Source organism: Anabrus simplex, chromosome 1, assembly GCF_040414725.1.
Source record: "Anabrus simplex isolate iqAnaSimp1 chromosome 1, ASM4041472v1, whole genome shotgun sequence".
In the NCBI taxonomy this organism is placed as follows: Eukaryota; Metazoa; Arthropoda; class Insecta; order Orthoptera; family Tettigoniidae; genus Anabrus; species Anabrus simplex.
This window is the reverse complement of record NC_090265.1, coordinates 1795410833-1795432551: the sequence shown is the minus strand read 5'-3', so window position 1 is coordinate 1795432551 and position 21719 is coordinate 1795410833. Positions and strand designations below refer to the sequence as shown.

General features: G+C 44.1%; 11 non-coding genes across 11 annotated transcripts; all 11 read right to left on the bottom strand.

Annotated features, from left to right (window-relative positions):
• Positions 1 to 599: 599 nt before the first annotated feature.
• TRNAA-AGC (transfer RNA alanine (anticodon AGC)) lies at positions 600 to 672 on the bottom strand. Its single transcript has one exon. It is a non-coding gene; the product is annotated as a tRNA-Ala (tRNA).
• Positions 673 to 889: 217 nt separating this feature from the next.
• Positions 890 to 962, bottom strand: TRNAA-AGC (transfer RNA alanine (anticodon AGC)). Its single transcript has one exon. It is a non-coding gene; the product is annotated as a tRNA-Ala (tRNA).
• Positions 963 to 1034: 72 nt separating this feature from the next.
• TRNAA-AGC (transfer RNA alanine (anticodon AGC)) lies at positions 1035 to 1107 on the bottom strand. Its single transcript has one exon. It is a non-coding gene; the product is annotated as a tRNA-Ala (tRNA).
• Positions 1108 to 1324: 217 nt separating this feature from the next.
• On the bottom strand, positions 1325 to 1397 carry TRNAA-AGC (transfer RNA alanine (anticodon AGC)). Its single transcript has one exon. It is a non-coding gene; the product is annotated as a tRNA-Ala (tRNA).
• A 215-nt stretch (positions 1398 to 1612) lies between these two features.
• Positions 1613 to 1685, bottom strand: TRNAA-AGC (transfer RNA alanine (anticodon AGC)). Its single transcript has one exon. It is a non-coding gene; the product is annotated as a tRNA-Ala (tRNA).
• A 14360-nt stretch (positions 1686 to 16045) lies between these two features.
• TRNAA-AGC (transfer RNA alanine (anticodon AGC)) lies at positions 16046 to 16118 on the bottom strand. The gene has a single exon. It is a non-coding gene; the product is annotated as a tRNA-Ala (tRNA).
• Positions 16119 to 16190: 72 nt separating this feature from the next.
• TRNAA-AGC (transfer RNA alanine (anticodon AGC)) lies at positions 16191 to 16263 on the bottom strand. Its single transcript has one exon. It is a non-coding gene; the product is annotated as a tRNA-Ala (tRNA).
• Positions 16264 to 16480: 217 nt separating this feature from the next.
• Positions 16481 to 16553, bottom strand: TRNAA-AGC (transfer RNA alanine (anticodon AGC)). The gene has a single exon. It is a non-coding gene; the product is annotated as a tRNA-Ala (tRNA).
• Positions 16554 to 16770: 217 nt separating this feature from the next.
• TRNAA-AGC (transfer RNA alanine (anticodon AGC)) lies at positions 16771 to 16843 on the bottom strand. The gene has a single exon. It is a non-coding gene; the product is annotated as a tRNA-Ala (tRNA).
• A 72-nt stretch (positions 16844 to 16915) lies between these two features.
• Positions 16916 to 16988, bottom strand: TRNAA-AGC (transfer RNA alanine (anticodon AGC)). Its single transcript has one exon. It is a non-coding gene; the product is annotated as a tRNA-Ala (tRNA).
• Positions 16989 to 17060: 72 nt separating this feature from the next.
• Positions 17061 to 17133, bottom strand: TRNAA-AGC (transfer RNA alanine (anticodon AGC)). The gene has a single exon. It is a non-coding gene; the product is annotated as a tRNA-Ala (tRNA).
• Between the last annotated feature and the right edge of the window lie 4586 nt (positions 17134 to 21719).

The window sequence follows — 21719 nt, the reverse complement described above, 5'->3', positions numbered from 1 at the left end:
GAACTGAAAGAGTGAATATAAATTGGCGAGGGCAGGAATCGTTCCTGGTACCTCTTGCATGCTAAGCGAGGGCTCTACCATCTGTGCTACGTCCCCTATGCAGCGTTTTCGACTACTCCGTACACAGCACAAGTGTGTGTTCCGAACTCAAAGAGTGAATAAGAATTGGAGACGCCAGGTATCGATCCTGGTACCTCTCGAATGCTAAGTGAGCGCTCTACCATCTGAGCTACGTCCCCTATGCAGCGAGGTCAGCACTCCGTACACAGCACGTAGTGTGTGTCCCGAACTCAAAGATTGAATAAAAATTGGAGTCGCCAGGTATCGATCCTGGTACCTCTCGCATGCAAAGCGAGCACCCTACCATCCGAGCTACGTCCCCTATGCAGCGATGTTAGACTACTCCGTACACAGCACGTAGTGTGTGTTCCGAACTCAAAGAGTGAATAAAAATTATAGTCGCCAGATATCGATAGTGGTACCTCTCGCATGCTAAGCGAGCGCTCTACCAACTGAGCTACGTCCCCTATGAAGCGAGGTTAGACTACTCCGTACACAGCACGTAGTGTGTGTTCCGAACTGAAAGAGTGAATAAAAATTGGAGACGCCAGGTATCGATCCTGGTACCTCTCGCATGCTAAGCGATCGCTCTACCAACTGAGCTACGTCCCCCATGCAGCGAGGTTGGACTGCTCCGTACACAGCACGTAGTGTATGTTCCGAACTGAAAGAGTGAACAAAAAGTATAGTCGCCAGATTTCGACCCTGGTACCTCTCGCATGCTAAGCGAGCGCTCTACCATCTGAGCTACGGCCCCTATGCAGCGAGGTTACACTACTCAGTACACAGCACGTAGTGTGTGTACCGAACTCAAAGAGAGAATAGAAATTGGAGACGCCAGGTATCGATCCTGGTACCTCTCGCATGCTAAGCGAGCGCTCTACCATCTGAGCTACGTCCCCTATGCAGCGAGGTTACACTACTCAGTACACAGCACGTAGTGTGTGTTCCGAACTCAAAGGGTGAATAGAAATTGGAGACGCCAGGTATCGATCCTGGTACCTCTCGCATGCTAAGCGAGCGCTCTACCATCTGAGCTACGTCCCCTATGTAGCGAGGTTACACTACTCAGTACACAGCACGTAGTGTGTGTTCCGAACTCAAAGGGTGAATAAAAATTGGAGTCGCCAGGTTACGATCCCGGTACCTATCGCATGCTATGCGAGCGCTCTACCATCTGAGTTACGTCCCCTACGCAGCGGGGTTAGACTACTCCGTACACAGCACGTAGTGTGTGTTCCGAACTCAAAGAGTGAATAAGAATTGGAGACGCCAGGTATCGATCCCGGTACCTCTCGCATGCTAAGCGAGCGCTCTACCATCTGAGCTACGTCCCCTATGCAGCGAGGTCAGCACTCCGTACACAGCACGTAGTGTGTGTCGCGAACTCAAAGATTGAATAAAAATTTGAGTCGCCAGGTATCGATCCCGGTACCTCTCGCACGCTAAGCGAGCGCTCTACCGTCTGAGCTACGTCCCCTACGTAGCGAGGGTAGACTACTCCGTACACAGCACGTAGTGTGTGTTCCGAACTGAAAGAGTGAATAAGAATTGGAGACGCCAGGTATCGATCCCGGTACCTCTCGCATGCTAAGCGAGCGCTCTACCAACTGAGCTACGTCCCCTATGCAGCGGGATTAGACTGCTCCGTAAACAGCACGTACTGTGTGTTCCGAACTCAAAGAGTGAATAAAAATTGGAGCCGCCAGGTATTGATCCTTGTACCCCTCGCTTGCTAAGCGAGCGCTCTGCCATCTGAGCTACGCCCCCTTTTTCAACGAGGTTAGACTACTCCGTACACAGCACGTTGTGTGTGTTCCGAACTGAAAGTGTGAATAAAAATTGGAGACGCCAGGTATCGGTCCCGGTACCCCTCGCATGCTAAGCGAGCACCCTACCATCTGAGCTATGTCCCCTATGCAGCGAGGTTAGACTACTCAGTATACAGCATGTAGTGTGTGTTCCGAACTGAAAGTGTGAATAAGAATTGGATTCGCCAGGTATTGTACCCTGATGAGATAGGCTCTATCTTTCATGATTTGATTTTGAGACGAGAAATACAGGTGTAAAGGAATATTAAATGAATACAGTGTCAGTTTTGTGTGGACGGGATAATTTCGACATAAGCTAGACATATCGCGACTGTCAGTCGCCACAGTAAGCTTGTCATTAGGGGGAAAATGTTTCTTGGCCAGAAGATAAGAGGATTAAAGCTAGAGCTCACAACAACGAAGTAATGACTTCGAGGAAGTGAAAGAGTATATATTTCGGACCAAGGGCGAACAGATGTATCACCAATACCGAGAATGTGACGTGCCAGTTTTCCACGCCCGAGGCATTTGGTGTTGTCAACGTTACAAGGAAGAGATTTCAAACTAACCGAAGCGGTGTTGACCAATGAGAAAATTTATCATAGGCCCGCAGATAAACCAACATAAGAAAAACTCAGAGTGAACTCCAGTTAGCTTCTCCCATAACAATAATTAAATTATTCCAACCACATAATTGAATAGAGGGGATTTTTGTGATATCATTCCCATGTTGATTAATTGTAATCGTAATAAATTCAGGTAATGAATTCGTGGAAATGACCCACGCGATCTCGCCATTGGTCGAGATGAGCACACCATCAGGGACGCCGAGTTAGCGCGCGAAAAGTGGAGGACAGAAATTAAGTGATATTTCCATGATCACCGAACGATAGGAGTTCAGAATACGACACATGAATGTGTATCGCCAGTGTATTAAGTAGGATAAAGCAAGAGATCCAAATCCACCTGCATATGCCGATTTAGGGTAACCAACCCCCCTCCCCAGGAGCTGACCGCGGATGACCCCGGCGGGAAACCATATCGTCCATAAAAGTCCAGTAGCGGACCTCACATCACTCATTTCTTACCAGTCACCAGTCGTTATCGGTCACCAGTCGTGTCAGTCGTAATGAAGTAGTTGAGACTCTGACACGTTGACTCTGTAAGTCAGTACCTCGGGACGCATTCGAAGTCAGTTAAAGCTGAAAGTGCGTGAATTATTAGGAGAATGAGTACGAACAGTGAAATTATCCATAGTACCGAGTGTAACTAATCAGTAGAACTGTATGTTGAATTTAATAAATGTCATGTGATTGAATAATAAATAATTAACGGAACGCCGATAGTACCTTTGGAAGGCAGTGTGCGGAGCCGGAAGTAAACACCTCAAGATAGACGGTGAATAACTATCCCAGCAGGGAATTATAGGAGCTAGGCGATTATCAAGACGGCTTAGAAATAAACCAGGAAGTGCCTGTTGAAGACGCGATACGCGCCGGTTCAAATGAACGACATTTCGTCGTAATGTGTCACGACGTGTGTTTCGGTCGTATATGAAGAGTATATTGTGCGAGTGTCAGGGGTCTAGGAGCACATATAAGTGTTTTTTTTTGTTATTAGTATTTTTGTATAAAATAGTGTAATAAGGTGTCAATCATGGGTAGTCACCCAGAAGTGTTTTATTGTGTTAAATTTATATTGTGCGACATGATGGACGAGTAGATCACCATGGGGCCGTAAGGCCTATATCTCATCCGCTACGAGACAATGGAATTCTACATAGGAATGAGTACACAATTTTGATATTTGGGGGATGTTATCGCGACTAAACGGGGTTCAGTGTAAATTAATTATGGTTACTTAACGTGGTCCGCCTCCCGAGTCCATGATTTTATTTTTTTGTTAGACGGACGATCTAATGTATATTAACGTAATAATGGGTTAGATTAATTAATTTGAGTATTTGTTTGTTGTATATAAAGTAAAAATGGGCTATATTTCTTTCAATTAATGCATGCTGTTCGTAATACTTTGACTTAAGTTCATTTCAAGTGTTAAATTCTTTTTTTGTGCTAACCCATTTATTTGAATTTCATTCACTGCAGTGATCATTTGTATTTTAATTAGGAATAATTTCTATTAGACAGCCAGATTATGAAAGAGCCAGAGTATGTAAGATTTGTGTTGCGTACGGAAGGTCATTAAAATACTAATAATAATAATGTTTGTGAGTTGACAAAGGAAAGTAAATTAATAATAATATTTGTGCGTTTGCGATTTAAAGTATAATAATATTAATGACAGTGCCTCGTGAGTTTGCCAGTGCAAATATAATAATCAATGTGGAGATGACATGTAGCGTTAAAGACTTTCATTCGCGTAATCAGTTTGATTTTACGTAAATTTTTGATTTTACGTTTTTGGACTTTATTTTAAACATTAAAAATTTGTTTCAAAGCGATAAAGGCACGTTAATTAGAATGGTCACGATATGTTAAGAGCCCAGAGTGGTTTGAGCCCATATTTAGATTTGGAAGTCATGAGGGACGAATATCCGTCGTGAAATAAATTGAGCCGTATTGTTTGTAATGATGAAACAGATGAATCTCAAGGCCTAAGATGATATAAAATACAGATGCCGGTGTTATTAGTGGTAGAATCCACGCACCGAGGATTAATTTATAAATTAAATGTTTGAAGAGTTCCGATGAAAGGAAATGGACTTCAAATTGGAAGGAATAGTTTAGCAATCGCCGGCATTGGAGGTATTTGCCCAGCCGCTATGTGCCATAGGTTGTGAGATGTATCTTGGGAGGACGTGTGTCCCCATATAAAATTAACGGCAGTACGAAATTGAAGGTACGGTCCCGGATACCGTGATTTCCCGACCAATATAAAGCAAATCTTAGTGGTTCATAACGGGATTTAACATATGTGACTAAATTCTAGGCGACGCCGTGGCGCAACGTTAGCGGGGCTGACTCGAGCTAAGAAGGTTGCGTGTTCAAATCACGACGGGGTCAAGCGTTTTGTCCGCCTATGTGGTGTAGTGGTTAGCGTGAGTAGCTGCCACCCCCGGAGGCCCGGGTTCGATTCCCGGCTCTGCCAGGAAATTTGAAAAGTGGTACGAGGGCTGGAACGGGGTCCACTCAGCCTCGGGAGGTCAACTGAGTAGAGGTGGGTTCGATTCCCACCTCAGCCATCCTGGAAGTGGTTTTGCGTGGTTTCCCACTTCTCCTCCAGGCGAATGCCGGGATGGTACCTAACTTAAGGCCACGGCCGCTTCCTTCCCTCTTCCTTGCCTATCCCTTCCAATCTTCCCATCCCTCCACAAGGCCCCTGTTCATCATAGCAGGTGAGGCCGCCTGGGCGAGGTACTGGTCATACTCCCCAGTTGTATCCCCAACCAAGAGTCTGAAGCTCCAGGACACTGCCGTTGAGGCGGTAGAGGTGGGATCCCTCGCAAAGTCCGAGGGAAAAACCGAACCTGGAGGATAAACAGATGATGATGATGATGAATAATAATAAATAAGATATTTGAAGAAGGAGAAGAAGAATAACCAATGAAGCTACTTTTTCTGAATTTTTTTAATGAAAATAATAAGAGCGAGAAATTGAAGTATTATAGCGAGGATGATTACGGGTTACGATAATCACGATTTCCACTATTAATAATAATGTTAATAATAATAATAATAATAATAATAATAATAATAATAATAATAATAATTGTTACGGAGATATCCGTGGTAGGTAGAGGTGAAAGAAGGTGCGGGTGTGAATGGGTTTCAAGCTACGAAATTAACGTGCAATGTAAAATTAATTTAAAATTTAACTAGGTTATATTTTCTTTTCAAAAACAAGAGATAACAATCATAACAGGTACAGAGTAGCAAAAAAGTAGGTACAATATTACTGGATTCGGGCTCAGTGCCCTTACTTCATAACTCTTGGGCAATCAGCCCCGCCTTACTCCAAAAAAAAAAAAAATTAGCCAAGGGGCAGAAAACCCCATTCATGCCCAGGAGCACTGGCTCCAAACATTACACATAAAGCCTGCACGAGGCATACAGAAACAAATTTCAAAGAGCGATCCGCTCTCAAAATTGTAAGCCTATCACAAGGCCACACCAAACTCTACCTTCAAGCTGTCCTCTAAGGACGTATTCACAGGGGTAAAATACCCAACCTACGGAGGTCTATTACATGAAAAGAAGGTTGATTACATGACCTCTAAAATAACAATTTGAGAGGAGGCGATCTTGCACTCCTAATACACTTTGTTTTTAAAACCTAATCTGGCTCTGGGCCACTAACGCAAGGGCTAATCCCATACTACAGAGGTGACTTAGAGAAGAACACTTTACATTACATAAACGAAGAATAGTTTGAGAAAATAAGTTCACCTCAAAACAAATGTGAGTGGGAGCTCGAGAGGGTTAGCACTCTCTATCCCAATATGTAGCTTTACAAGAAAAAGATGAAAAGAGTAATTACATTTTAGGAAAAGGTTACATGATGGAAATGCTTCGAACCCGCCGCGAGTGTTAAACTGCCGACCTAGCAAGAAAAGAAGTTATTAATAGGCCATTACCTGGTGTTGAACGGCTGAAGAAGAACGAGGCGCTCCCCGCCTCCTGCTATGTACTTAATACACTGAAAGATGGAACAGAAGTGGCCCGGAGACCCCAAAATCAGCAGTTTAAATACTCTCGCGGAAGTTTCTAGGCGTTAGGGGAATGAAAACACCCGCCCACAATGTTTTTATTGGATAGGACCCCGCAACAGATACAAGTTGGGGGAAGATACACCAGATTGGTCAGAAATTACTAAAAGAAATTCGGGATTGGATAAATCTAAAACAAGGGGAAAAAGAGGGGTATACAGCCAACTTAAACAATAACAGAAAAAAATTTAACAAGAAACAAACTTTTGAAATAAAAATTACTCCAACAAAATAGTTCTTTGACTCCGCACTAGGGTGCGCTATTGTTGATCTTCAGGAGTGTCCTCTAGAAGAGAAAGTTCACACTTCTTACTTCAAGCGAAACAAAAACACATCAAAAGTGACACAGTTCAAAAACTCAAAATTTTCCACGTGGTGACATCTTCTGAGAAAGTAGAGAATTAATAGAATAGATAAAGTTCAACCTTCCTCCAGAAGAGGAGTTTCAACTGGCGCAACTTTTAAATAAACGGTGTAGAGGTGTACCGCCCGGTACAGACCTCCCCCCCCAAAAGTTCCTCCAGGGGTGACACATGAAATCAGTTTGAAACAAAGTCCAAGTAATGATGTTGATACGAAGATAGATAGCAGAAGCATTTACAAGATTTCTTAATTCAGTTTCAAAATGTTGTTGTTGCAGGTGAATGAAAGTCTTTATGTTTGTAGAATTTGAATTTCTGAAGATAAACTTTTAATACTTAAAGGTGAAGAAAAATTTTGCAATGTCCACCAAATATTGTTGTTGAATTCCCAAGTGTAGTTATTGCTTATGGTGACTGTCCATGTAGTTGATGTAGATTGAGTCGGATGGCCAGACCGGCCGTTGCAGCTTGCGTCCAACGGAGGCCGCTCGGACCCCTCAAGTACCCTGAGATACCGCTCGCCCGCACTATGAGGGGAGCAGAGGTGTTGAAGTACGCCGCGCCCGCGGTGAACAGATACAGGCTGCGGGCATGTAGCAGGTCGTGCGCCGCACATCAGCCTTGGCCGGGAGGAGAGCTCCGGCTCGCCGTGCACATGTCGTCCTCGCTGGAGAGGAGGGGGCCCATCCCCCTCCCCAGTCGCTGCACGGCGCTGCGCGGCTGCGGGGGCGCTGAAACATTAAAGCTAGGCGGCAGAATTGTGTTGGACAATCATTTTCTTTGAGGGTACAGGCTTGTGGAGAGGTTGAGGGGCCAGCGGCGTGTAGATATCCATGGCATTTACTATTATGAAGCCACAGTGTAAGGTGGAGCAGGAGACGGGAGCGTGGTAATGGCCGTGGCAAGAACAGGATGGCAGTTTAACGGGTCGGGGCAGGTTTTACACAAGGCTTACATCTAAAACCAAAATATTACAGAAGGGGCAGAATGCCTTAAAAGTGAAACTCAAAAAAAAAAAAATATAACCTTCATATCCTTTCAAAATAATATGAAGCAAGGTAACACAGAAATTACACCGGTTTCACCTGGGACAGGTGAACTCTAAATATCCTCTCGGTGGCTGGATTACTTAGCAATAAGGTAACCGGCGTAAGAAAATCGAGAATGATACAAGGCCCATGAAATCTGGGGGCAAGCTTGCCCGCGGGAACAAAATTTTTGACCATAACCTGGTCACCTACCTTCAAAGTGGTGGGTCTCCGTCCACGATCATACCTTTCCCTAACCTTTTCATGAGATACTTTAAGATTAGCTTTAGCCTTCTTCCAAAGATCTTTAATGTTGTCCGGATCTATTGTCTCGGGCAGAATGTCATTCAGAGACCAGAGGTTAGAGAGCGGCGTGTTGGGAACGAACTTAAACATCAAAGAAGCTGGAGTAAATTTGTGTGATTCATGAACCGCCGAATTCAAAGCAAAAGCTAACCAATGCAGGGACGTGTCCCACCTAGAATGATCTTCATGATGATAGGCAATAAGTGCGGACCTGAGATTACGGTTAACCCGTTCAGCCAGAGATGGTTGAGGGTAATAAGCAGATGTAGTTACATGAGAGATGGACAAGTCAAAACAGAATTTACGAAACAGATTTGATGTAAAAGCTTTAGCATTATCAGATACAATGTATTGGCACGGACCAAAAGAAGCAAAAATAGAATTTAGGCAAGTAATGGTGGACTGAGCGGTAGCCAGCTTAGTCGGAAATAACCAAGAAAATCTAGTAAAGCCATCTACGCACACAAAGATGAACTTGTTAGCATCACCCTTTGACTGGGGGAAGGGTCCTACATAATCGATATACAGGCGTTCCATGGGGCGCGACGCTTGATGCGAAGACAAAAGGCCTACCTTGGTGGACATGGTGGGTTTACTAAGCAAACAAGATTTACAAGCTTTTACAAGTTCACGGATTTCACCGTCCATACCTTTCCAAATGAACATTTCACGAATTTTTTCACGGGTTTTAAAGATTCCAAGATGCCCTCCTAATGGGGTCTCATGATAATACTTGAAGATCATAGGCACAAGAACCGCTGGCACGACAACCTTCATCATCTTATCATGCCTCGAAGGGCAACATAGAACACCATTCCTCAGAACATAAGGGACGACATGTTCCCCAGAAGAAAGGGTTTCCATTATCGGACCCAGCGTCGGATCTTCACGTTGGTATTTCTCGATATCCCTAAAGAGCATGGGAGCATCTGTTAGGATGGCATTAACCTCAGATAGTATGGACTCGGAAGGTGATGAACTGTCGACAGGTTCATGGGTCTCGACGTCGTTAGAAAACATACGGCTGAGTCCATCAGCAACAACATTTTCAGTACCTCTGATATGTCGTACATCGAATTGGAAGGCAGAAATACGGATGGCCCAACGGGCTATACGACCAGTACGACGCGGCCTACCTAAGACCCAGCTTAAGGCTTGATTATCTGTCTCCAAGTCGAATTTGACATGTTCCAGATAGAGACGGAACTTTTCTAAGGCAAATAAAACTGCCAAACCTTCAAGCTCATATATGGAGTACTTTGCTTCTTGAGCCGAGAGAGTCCTAGATGCATAGGCGATGGGGCGCCTCCCTAGTTCAGTCTCTTGAAGAAGGACTGCAGCTACCGCCGACGACGACGCGTCGGTTTGGACGATGAATTTCTTCGAGAAATCAGGCATAGCAAGTACAGGGGCATTACAGAGAGCTAATTTAAGGTCTTCAAAAGCGGCTTGTTGAGACGGTCCCCACTCGAATTTGATGCCTTTCCTACGGAGAAGGTTTAAGGGCGCCGCTCTATTAGCAAAATTAGGAATGAACTTCCTGAAGAAATTCACCATGCCAATGAACTTGGCGATACCTTTAATGTCCTTGGGAGGTTTAAAATCACGGATGGCCTGTGTTCTAGAATGATCGACTGCTACACCATCAGGTGACACAATATGCCCTAGGAATGACATAGAGGGCTTAGCAAAGGCAACCTTGGACAACTTAACAGTTAACCCAGCCTTACGAAGGCGATTGAGAACTTCTCGCAAATGATCTAGATGTTCTTCAAAGGTTGCGGAAAATACGACGACATCATCCAAGTAGTGATATAAGTACTCAAATTTGATGTCGGAAAAGGCCCTATCTAGTAGCCTAGTGAGCACAGCTGCCCCCGTGGGGAGCCCGAAAGGCACGCGGTTGTATTCATATAAATTCCAGTCCGTGGCAAACGCTGTAAGATGTTTAGACTCTTCGGCAAGGGGAATTTGATTATAGGCCTGATTCAAGTCCAAGATGGTGAAGAACTTGGCCTTACGAAACCATGAAAAGCAAGAATGAAGGTCGGGAAGGGGCACAGATTGCAACACCACCTTCCGATTGAGAGCCCTGTAATCAATGACAGGCCTGAAGCCTCCTTGGGGTTTCGGGACTAGAAAAATAGGCGAAGAATACGCTGACTTAGAGGGCCTAATAATACCATCCTTCAACATCTGATCGATGATTTCTTTCAGAGCCTTCATTTTAGGTGGAGATAGCCTATACGGTGGAAAACGGACAGGAATCGAATCCGTGACCTCAATTTTGTATTCAATAAGGTCAGTAACACCAAGAGTATCAGAGAACACCTCGGGAAACGACTGACACAGTTTCCGAATACTATCAGCCTGCTCCTCAGGTAGATGTCTAAGGTCTAACAACATCTCATCCTGGGTAGGCGAAATAGATGAACATGATACAGAATTACACTTTAACAAGGGAATTCTACAATTGGACGCAAATTTGAATGTGCACGACCTACTCTGGAGATCGAGCACAAGACCAGTGTGAGAAATGAAGTCCGCTCCCAATATGATGGGGCAAGACAAACGCTTGGCCACAAACAATTTGATCTTCCATGTAAATTTAAAAACCCGAATTTTGACATGTAAGGAACCTAGAATTTCTAATGGAGATGAATTAGCCGAAACATATTTAACAGGAGATGAGTCATAGTCAGGGAGTTTACAAACAGATTTCAATTTAGAATACCAATCAGCCGAAATAATGGAACAAACACTGCCTGAATCTAAGAGAGCTGTTATAGGCTCGTTATTTAACTCAATCTTAAGAAAAGGAACAGGTGCGGGGGTATCCGCCGCAATCCTAAGACACTCTTTAGGGCATTCAAAAGATGAATTTGAAGGCTGGTCGTTCTCTGCATTTACAACCTGTTTACTAGGGGCTAAGTCTCGGGAAGATGGATTAGTCGGCTCAGCCGACGCCACTAGTCACTTTTTATTATTGGCATAGCTGGAATTTGCACCAGAAGTTGAGCAGGAGGGGGTGCTATTTGAGTTTGGGCAATTCTTGGCGATATGTGAGAAGGCCCCACACTTAAAACAGCCTTGTGATGACCCTGCTCCATTCCTTGTCCCACTTGACTTGATCAGAGGACACTTATTCCGCAGATGGTCAGGCGACCCGCAAGCATAACATTTACGGGCTGTGACTGGTCGGCGAGGTGGAGGCCGAGTGTTACTAAAGGAAGGCGGGGGTTCTTTCGCGACACGCAAAGAATCGGCGTATCTAACTCCTTCCGCTGAGACGGCCAATGCTTCAAGTTCAGAGAAGGTTTGCGGACACGCCGCGAAACACAAATATGACCTGTAGGATGGCGAAATACCTTCTACAATAGCCTGCACAATCTGATCTTCAGGAAAGTGCAGAGCAAACACCCTAGTGTAGAATTTGATATCTTGAATGAAATCAGCCAAGTTTTCATCCAAGCGCTGTACACGGTAATAGTACTTCTGAATCAGGGAGGACCTGGCCCTAGCCGGGATGAAGTTAGCTAGCAAATGGGCATGGAAATCCTCAATAGATGATTGCTCGGCAATGGCTCTTACGATTTTATCAGAGAGAATACCAATAGCATACGGATAGATAATTTGCAAAATTTGACATGGCGAAAGAGAAAAAACAAGAGCATGATCCTGAAATTCCACTAGAAATCTTAAAAATGAAATTACATCACTGGTGGTGTTGACGGAAAACTTAGAGATACCTCTAAGCAACATTGCCAATGGATGAGGCAAGCTACTGAACCCAGGTGACATAGTCGTTAAAGGTTTCAATGGCAAAGAAGTTAATTCAGAGCGGATGTTACCCAATGACGCACGGCGTTCAGATTCGTTGTTCGATGGGGCAGAGATAGTTTGAGCAGCAACGGTTATCTTATTGACTTCTCCCTGAGGAGGCTCTTCCTCGTTACCTACATTCACCGTGGCGGGTTGATCAGTTTTGGGAGGAACTTCGCCGGTTAGCAATTGAGTGACCTTATTAGACAATTCAGAAATAGTTTCAAGGAGCGTATTAGCGTCCTTCCTCTGAACGTCATTCACCTTTAGAGACAACAGATCATTAACTCTATTTGCAAAGTGATACAGCCTGCCTTGCACACGCTTAATTTGATTAGGAGACGGATCGTTTTCATCAAAAAAGCTGACTACAGATGCTAGCCCAGTAATATTCTCGACGATCGTGGAAAGAGAGTCATCAATTTCTTTCTCTCCCAAATTGGGGATGGAAATGGGCAAATCAAGGGACTCTCTAAGCTTGTTGGTGTCGATTGCAACCGTGCCTCCAGATTGCACATTTCTGATAGTTAACTCGTATATCAACTCCTCTTTGCGCAAGTAGTTAAGGAGGAGAACATCGCGAGGGCCGGGCATGATGACAGAACAATTTTGAAAAACTCAAAAAATTCCAGCAACTGAGAAAATTATTAGAGTTCGAATCAAAGCAATGTTTAGCCGTCAAAAGGGGCTAAATTGAGACCCATTCAACCACGCTCTGCTACCACTTGTTACGGAGATATCCGTGGTAGGTAGAGGTGAAAGAAGGTGCGGGTGTGAATGGGTTTCAAGCTACGAAATTAACGTGCAATGTAAAATTAATTTAAAATTTAACTAGGTTATATTTTCTTTTCAAAAACAAGAGATAACAATCATAACAGGTACAGAGTAGCAAAAAAGTAGGTACAATATTACTGGATTCGGGCTCAGTGCCCTTACTTCATAACTCTTGGGCAATCAGCCCCGCCTTACTCCAAAAAAAAAAATAGCCAAGGGGCAGAAAACCCCATTCGTGCCCAGGAGCACTGGCTCCAAACATTACACATAAAGCCTGCACGAGGCATACAGAAACAAATTTCAAAGAGCGATCCGCTCTCAAAATTGTAAGCCTATCACAAGGCCACACCAAACTCTACCTTCAAGCTGTCCTCTAAGGACGTATTCACAGGGGTAAAATACCCAACCTACGGAGGTCTATTACATGAAAAGAAGGTTGATTACATGACCTCTAAAATAACAATTTGAGAGGAGGCGATCTTGCACTCCTAATACACTTTGTTTTTAAAACCTAATCTGGCTCTGGGCCACTAACGCAAGGGCTAATCCCATACTACAGAGGTGACTTAGAGAAGAACACTTTACATTACATAAACGAAGAATAGTTTGAGAAAATAAGTTCACCTCAAAACAAATGTGAGTGGGAGCTCGAGAGGGTTAGCACTCTCTATCCCAATATGTAGCTTTACAAGAAAAAGATGAAAAGAGTAATTACATTTTAGGAAAAGGTTACATGATGGAAATGCTTCGAACCCGCCGCGAGTGTTAAACTGCCGACCTAGCAAGAAAAGAAGTTATTAATAGGCCATTACCTGGTGTTGAACGGCTGAAGAAGAAAGAGGCGCTCCCCGCCTCCTGCTATGTACTTAATACACTGAAAGATGGAACAGAAGTGGCCCGGAGACCCCAAAATCAGCAGTTTAAATACTCTCGCGGAAGTTTCTAGGCGTTAGGGGAATGAAAACACCCGCCCACAATGTTTTTATTGGATAGGACCCCGCAACAGATACAAGTTGGGGGAAGATACACCAGATTGGTCAGAAATTACTAAAAGAAATTCGGGATTGGATAAATCTAAAACAAGGGGAAAAAGAGGGGTATACAGCCAACTTAAACAATAACAGAAAAAAATTTAACAAGAAACAAACTTTCGAAATAAAAATTACTCCAACAAAATAGTTCTTTGACTCCGCACTAGGGTGCGCTATTGTTGATCTTCAGTAGTGTCCTCTAGAAGAGAAAGTTCACACTTCTTACTTCAAGCGAAACAAAAACACATCAAAAGTGACACAGTTCAAAAACTCAAAATTTTCCACGTGGTGACATCTTCTGAGAAAGTAGAGAATTAATAGAATAGATAAAGTTCAACCTTCCTCCAGAAGAGGAGTTTCAACTGGCGCAACTTTTAAATAAACGGTGTAGAGGTGTACCGCCCGGTACAATAATAATAATAAAAATATTTATGAGGAAGCTGATCATTATATTGTGCGGATAAATTAGGAGGAAGAACGACCCTTCGTTTGAAACGTCGGCAAGGGTTGGCATATAATCATCCCGGATGACAAAGGATAATAATCAAATACAGGATTATAATTGAAATTAATGATAATAATAAAATTAATTGATGGTAGTCAAAGAATATGATAATGATCAGATAAAGAATGGTAATGATATTATTTAATAATCATAGGAGGATATGCTAGGGACAGTCATCCTGTGTCGAACTGCTCTGAACCAGATGTTGGGTTTTCACGGGGAGATTGTTAGCAGTAGATACGTAAATAACCCACGGACGGGTCATGTCTTCAGGGTCAGAGCATAGTAATGAACCTTTCCGTACGTCTTGTCGTATTGACAAGTGTAAATATTGAAATAGGCTTTGAGTTAATGAACTCCACCTGGCGTGTTTGTGAATCTGGAAATAACAGGCTAGAGTTTGTCCGTATTATAAATTCCTGTTTTTTCGAGGCGATAACATTTTCCACGGTGGGTGTCCGGCTCACCAGAATGTACATACCGGAAGTGTCTCATGTCCAAACGGAACGAGGAGACGACAGTAAAAAGTTACTGTCGTGCCTTCGTCTCCGAAAGAAGATCTCCAGCGGTGAAACGTCCAATCATACGGATGTGAATTCGATCCCCAGTAACCAATTGGGGCGAATTCACCAAATGTTTTACACTACCAGAGTAGTGAGGTAAAATCCAAGTATTATGTCATTTATTTTTCAGGATTAAAGTGTCCCAATGTAAAATTGTCATCATGTGTAGTATGCAAAATAAGTGAATAAATTGCTCCTCATTGCAATTTCAATAGGAAACGGTTTCCATATCTTTTCATTGTAGTTAGTCCAGTATGCCCATGGAAATTAAGTTGTCACTTCCCAGTCCTATTCTGGAGTCAAAAATTTGTATCCATGGATGAGTCGTCCCCCGTAACCTTAAAATTTCATGCCCCGTTCATCCCTGTGTTCATTTGATGCGCCGATATATATTTTTTTGAATTTCTTTATATAATTTTTCTAATCGTTTTCGAACTGATCACCCCTGAGACAAATGCTAGTCTGGGACTCAGGAGGTGAGCGGGTGCAGTATCGATCCTGGTACCCCTCGCATGCTAAGCGAGCGCTCTACCATCTGAGCTACGTCCCCTATCCAGCGAGGTTAGACTACACCGTACACAGCACGTAGTGTGTGTTCCGAACTCAAAGGGTGAATAGAAATTGGAGACGCCAGGTATCGATCCGGGTACCTCTCGCAAGCTAAGCGAGCGCTCTACAATCTGAGCTACGTCCCCTATGCAGCGAGTTTAGACTACTCCGTACACAGCACGTAGTGTGTGTTCCGAACTGAAAGATTGAATAAAAATTGGAGACGCCAGGTATCGATCCTGGTACATCTCGCAGGCTAAGCGAGAGCTCTACCACCTGAGCTACGGCCCCTATGCAGCGAGGTTACTCTACTCAGTACACAGCACGTTGTGTGTCTTCCGAACTCAAAGAGTGAATAGAAATTGGAGACGCCAGGTATCGATCCTGGTACCTCTCGCATGCTGAGCGAGCGCTCTACCATCTGAGGTACGTCCCCTATGCAGCGGGGTTAGACTACTCCGTACACAGTACGTAGTGTGTGTTCCGAACTCAAGGAGCGAATAAAAATTGGAGACGCCAGGTATCGATCCTGGTACCTCTCGCATGCTAAGCGAGCGCTCTACCATCTGAGCTACGTCCTCTATGCAGCGAGGTTAGACTACTCCGTACACAGCACGTAGTGTGTGTTCCGAACTGAAAGAGTGAATAATAATTGGAGACGCCAGGTATCGATCCTGGTACCACCCGCATGCTAAGCGAGCGCTCTACCAACTGAGATACGTCCCCTATGCAGCGAAAGTAGGCTACTCCGTACACAGCACGTAGTGTGTGTTCCGAACTCAAAGAGTGAATAAAAATTGGAGACGCCAGGTAACGAGCCTGGTACCTATCGCATGCTAAGCGAGCGCTCTACCATCTGACCTACGTCCCCGATGCAGCAAGGTTAGATTACTGCGTCCACAGCACGTAGTGTGTGTTCCGAACTCAAAGAGTAAATAAGAATTGGAGACGCCAGGTATCGATCCTGGTACCTCTCGCATGCTAAGCGAGCGCTCTACCATCTGAGCTACGTCCCCGATGCAGTGAGGTTAGACTACTCCGTACACAGCACGTAGTGTGTGTTCCGAACTCAAAGAGTGAATTGATATTGGAGACGCCAGGTATCGATCCTGGTACTTCTCGCATGCTAAGCAAGCGCTCTACCATCTGAGCTACGTCCCCTATGCAGCGAAGTTAGGCTATTCCATACACAGCACGTAGTGTGTGTTCCGAACTGAAAGAGTGGATAAGAATTGGAGACGCCAGGTATCGATCCTGGTACCTCTCGCATGCTAAGCGAGCGCTCGACCATCTGAGCTACATCCCCTATGCAGCGAGTTTAGACTACTCCGTACACAGCACGTAGTGTGTGTTCCGAACTCAAAGAGTGAATAAAAATTGGAGACGCCAGGTACCGATCCTGGTACCTCTCGCATGCTAGGCGAGCGCTCTACCATCTGAGCTACGTCCCCTATGCAGCGAGGTTAGACTACTCCGTTCACAGCACGTAGTGTGTGTTCCGAACTCAAAGAGTGAATAGGAATTGGAGACGCCAGGTATCGATCCTGGTACCTCTCGCATGCTAAGCGAGCGCTCTACCATCTGAGCTACGTCCCCTATGCAGCGAGGTCTACCAACTTTCAACATAAATTCACTTACACAAACTGGCAAGCTGAAAACCCTCACCAAAGCTCTACACGAAAATCAGATATCCATAATGGCTCTACAGGAAACAAGGTACCCAGATGAAGAGATTTTTGAATCCGAAGGCTACCGGTTTTTCAAGAGCAAAGCGCAAAGAGGAATCCTCAATGGAGCTGTGATGCTTGGAACCGCGTTTGCTGTTAGAACCAAGATCCTTAAATCGGTTGCAAATTTCGAACCTGTGAATGACTGATTGTCTATACTCACAATTAAATGCGCGAACAAAACCTACGCGTCCGCCTCTGTGGTGTAGTGGTTAGCGTGATTAGCTGCCACCCCCGGAGGTCCGGGTTCGATTCCCGGCTCTGCCACGAAATTTGAAAAGTGGTATGAGGGCTGGAACGGGGTGCACTCAGCCTCGTGAGGTCAACTGAGTAGAGGTGGGTTCGATTCCCACCTCAGCCATCCTGGAAGTGGTGTTCCGTGGTTTCCCACTTCTCCTCCAGGCGAATGCCGGGATGGTACCTAACTTAAGGCCACGGCCGCTTCCTTCCCTCCTCCTTGCCTATCCCTTCCAATCGTCCCATCCGTCCACAAGGCCCCTGCTCAGCTTAGCAGGTGAGGCCGCCTGGGCGAGGTACTGGTCATTCTCCCCAGTTGTATCCCCCGACCAACAGTCTGAAGCTCCAGGACACTGCCCTTGAGGCGGTAGAGGTGGGATCCCTCGCCGAGTCCGAGGGACAAGCCGAACCTGGAGGGTAAACAGATGATGATGATGATGATGACAAAACCTACGCCCTAGTTAACGCACAAACTCCTACAAACGAAAAGAACAAGTCTGATCCAGACGAAGTTGATAATTTCTGGGACCTACTGGATAAAAAATTAAACAAAATCCCCAAACACCATGTCAAGCGTTTTTGGGTGACTTCAGTGCCCAACTAGGTCGTTAACTGAAGTACAAGGAAGTTATAGGAAATTACCCTGCTCACTAAAGAACCAATCCCAACGGCAAAAAACTGGTGTCCATTTGCGAAAATCACAACCTGCAGGTCATGTCGACACACTTTCGCCATCTACCCAGAAAGCAAATGACTTGGTGTTCTCCCGTCCAAGCTCTCGGAGAGTTCCAAATCGATCATGTTGCAATATCCAGGAGAAACAGCCCTGAGATTATGAATGTCAAGGTAAAGAAAGGCATCAATGTGGCCTCAGATCATTATACGTCTCTTATCAAATTCAAACCAATTCCCGCAAACACAAGGAAGACAACCAAACAGATCATACGCTTCGACAATGATAAACTTCGGCAAAGGGTCGAGGAGTTCCAGGAGAAGGCTAGACCAAATGTCTGTGACTTTAACAACGCCAAAAGTCTCCTTCTTGAGGCCGCCAAAGACGTTGCAGAAATCAAAAGAAGCAAAAAGCATGCCTGGTGGAATGGTACCTGCGAATCAGTCCTCCAAGGAAGACTCAATGCGTGGGAACAGTACTACTCTACGAAATCAGAAAATGATTGGGAAACCTATAAAACCCAACGTGCCCAAGCAGCTAGGGTGTTCAGAACTGAGAAACGCAAATACGAAAAGTCTCTCATTGAAAAGATAGAACAAAACTTTAGGAAGAATGAAAGCAGAGAGTACTACAGAGCCTCAAACGCAAACTCACTGGCTATAACCCACCATCTCTATGCTTTGAGCGAAAGGACGGCTCACTGGCGACGTCAAATGAAGAAAATTGCAGCATTCTGGCAGATTACTTCAAGAATTTACTTAATTGCTCTAAACCGCAAAGCCCCATTGAAACCAATGAACCCTGACTCAGGTACCCAGATTCCAGACCACCCGACAGAGATGAAATCAAGCGCCACATTGCCCGTCTCAAAAATAACAAAGCGCCGGGGGAAGACCCAGTGGTATCAGAACTATGGAAATATGCCCCGGAGGAATTACTTGATATCTTGCAAAAGCAAATAGAAGAAATTTGGAACAAGGAGACCCTACCCGAAGATTGGAAAATAGCTTTGATCCATCCATTACACAAAAAAGGCAGCATGAAGAACATCAACAACTACAGAGGAATACCTTTTCTACCCGTGACTTACAAAATTCTATCACTTGCCATCCTGGAGCGTTTGGAAGCACAAGTCGAACATCAAATATGTGAATACCAAGGAGGGTTCAGAAAAGGTCGCTCAACAGCTGAACAGATGCAAAATCTCAAAACGATCATCAGATATTGTACACTAAGGTCCAAGCAGTATGTGTCTGTCTTTGTGGACTTTAAGAAAGCGTACGACTCCATTGACCGGGAAGTCCTGCTAAACATCTTAAATGAATTTGGAGTTGATTTGAAACTGCTGGCATTAATTAGAGCCACCCTGACCGATACAAAATCCAAGGTGAAGTTCCACGGATGTCTCTCGCATTCCTTTGATATCAAAACAGGAGTCCGACAAGGTGATGGGCTATCCCCGATACTCTTCAACTGTGTTCTTGAAAGGGTCATCAGAACCTGGCGGGTGAGATTACAGGAAACCAACTACAGTCCATTGAGAATAGGAACCAAATCTAAGGGGATCGCAACAGACTGCTTAGCATTTGCCGATGATATTGCTGTTCTCTCAAACGACATAGAAACCGCTAGAGCTCAAGTTGAAATTTTAAAGGAAATTGCCGAACAAACTGGTTTGCAGATAACGTTTGAGAAAACAGAAGTAATGACTAACATCAAAGAGGCTCCACCAAAACTCCATACAAAATATGGGGACATCACCCGAGTAGACAAATTCAAATACCTGGGTGAGATCATCATGAAAAATGGACTGGACAAAGAAGCACTTCAGGAGCGAGTACGCAAACTGGAAATAGCCTACCAAACATCCTGTACAATCTACAACAAAAATGCCTTTCTTAAAACAGCAAGATACGTCACTATGAAACAGTTCTGAAGCCAGTAGTTCTATATGCAGCCGAAACCCTGTCTCTAAATGCCAACAAAGGACTCCTTGAAGAACTGGAGAAAAGAGAACGCAAAATTGTGAGAGTAATCTTGGGATCAAAGTACAGAAACGGAGTCCATCAAAAGAGATCCAACATGAAGTTAACCGCAAAGTAGAGAAAATTACCGACACAATCAGAAACAGACGGGCACGATTTTACGGTCATCTGAAAAGAATGGACGGAAGAAAGTTAACTAAAGAAATCTTTCACTTTTTTGATTCAAACCCCAAAACCACAATTCCCCGGTTTAGAAATACCAAAGAAGACCTTCAAATGCTACATATCTCAGCTGAAGACGCCCTTAACAGAGATCTCTTCCACAAGAAAATATTGACGAACGGGCTAAACCGAGACGAGCAGCCGAAGAGAAGACACGGTGCCCCTTGGACAGAGAAGCGTAAGGAGGCCCACTCACAAAGAATGAGGGAAATTTGGGCTCTAAAGAAGGCCAAGTTCAGTGTCAAATGCATCAAGACTTAACGTGGTCCTTGATGGCCCCAGCGAATTATATATATACATATATATTCACCATTCATAAAAATCCAAGTCTCATCCAAGAAAACAACAGGTTTTGGTTTCTCACTGTCCTTATTACGCATGTATTCCCTCATAAAACAGGATCTCTTAAAACAAATGTCTTCATTTTCTCTAACATACGCATAGGGATCGCCTTTACTCCACACAAACCCCATGGCCTTCAAAATTCTTCTTAATGATGTTTCTGAGCCCTTGTACAAATAAGTGTCATAATTTGCTTTCATGTGGTCGAAAACCTTTCTTACAGATACGACTTCTCCTGTGGGAAGAAAAAAAAGAGAGTTACAAGGGGCTCAAAAGAGCTGTATGTCAATACATGCACAAAACATTTCTGGGAGCTTATCTCACCTGAGTGCCAATTTCTATAAATAATGTTGCAATATATTACTTGTGAAGTTAGCTTACCTTTATGTAATTTATCATAAATAAACCTTGCTATCGCTTCCTTGCCGGTCACTGGATTTTCACGCTTCCGGCGTTTACCTGGTGTAGAAAATTCAACTCCCTTCTTGAAATTTCCTATTACTTTTCGGACTAAACCGAATCTACACTGTAAGAATACACACACAGAAATATATTACACACATATATACCGTAAGTCAACAGGAATACACAAAGGTTAAGTCTACAAACCGTATCGAAGTCGACACAAGACATGGTATAGGGGCCGATGACCTTCGATGTTAGGCCCCTTAAAACAACACGCATCATCATCATCATCATCATCAGCAAGACATGGTATAGGCCTACATGTTCAGGTTAGGTTAGGTTCAGAATGAAATACTGCTCCATTTCACCTGATTGTCATCATGTCAGAAACTTATCATAGAAACAAGATAAAAACGAACACTTACCCCAGTTAATAATGAAACTCTTGCCATTAGCTTCGTATCGCTACGACTGATACCTTCTTCGCCGTCTTCCTGATTCAATTGCTTGTAGCAATGTACAAGCATTTCTTGACCTGATGTTTGTAAAGGACGTAACCTTGCTTTCCTTTTCGGAGGAGTTTTTGCAGAT